The sequence below is a fragment of the Eriocheir sinensis genome, chromosome 32 (genome assembly GCF_024679095.1).
Source record: "Eriocheir sinensis breed Jianghai 21 chromosome 32, ASM2467909v1, whole genome shotgun sequence".
NCBI classification, from domain to species: Eukaryota; Metazoa; Arthropoda; class Malacostraca; order Decapoda; family Varunidae; genus Eriocheir; species Eriocheir sinensis.
Window position 1 is genome coordinate 1574624 of NC_066540.1, and position 423 is coordinate 1575046.

Genomic DNA, 423 nt, shown 5'->3' on the forward strand with positions numbered 1-423 from the left:
ACCGCCCTCGTCCCTTTCCCTTCCCAGACCAACATCCGCCTCCTCCCCTTTCCCTAACTTTTTTTCCAGTCTCGCTGTATTTTTCCCCTTCCCCTCAACTCCCTCCCCTATCCCTCACTTTTTTATTTTATCACGCTGTTAGTTTTGCAATTCTTCACCTGAGCAGCAAAATTTAGGTGTCCCGCGGGTCCTTTTAATAACGCGGCGTCCAGGTGGAGGCAAGAAAACGAGGGAACGAGATGATGTACCACAGGAGCCTGGCGGCGTGGAGAACACGTGTGGGAGAGTAGTTAATGGAGCTGGCGGGCGATATAGACGAGGGAATGTGATCAGCTGTTAAGAGGGGAGGATGCTGATGTTAGTGTAGTGTACGTAATAAAAGAACTAAAAGTAAGTGTAATTTGGATGTAAAAGAGAAGAAAG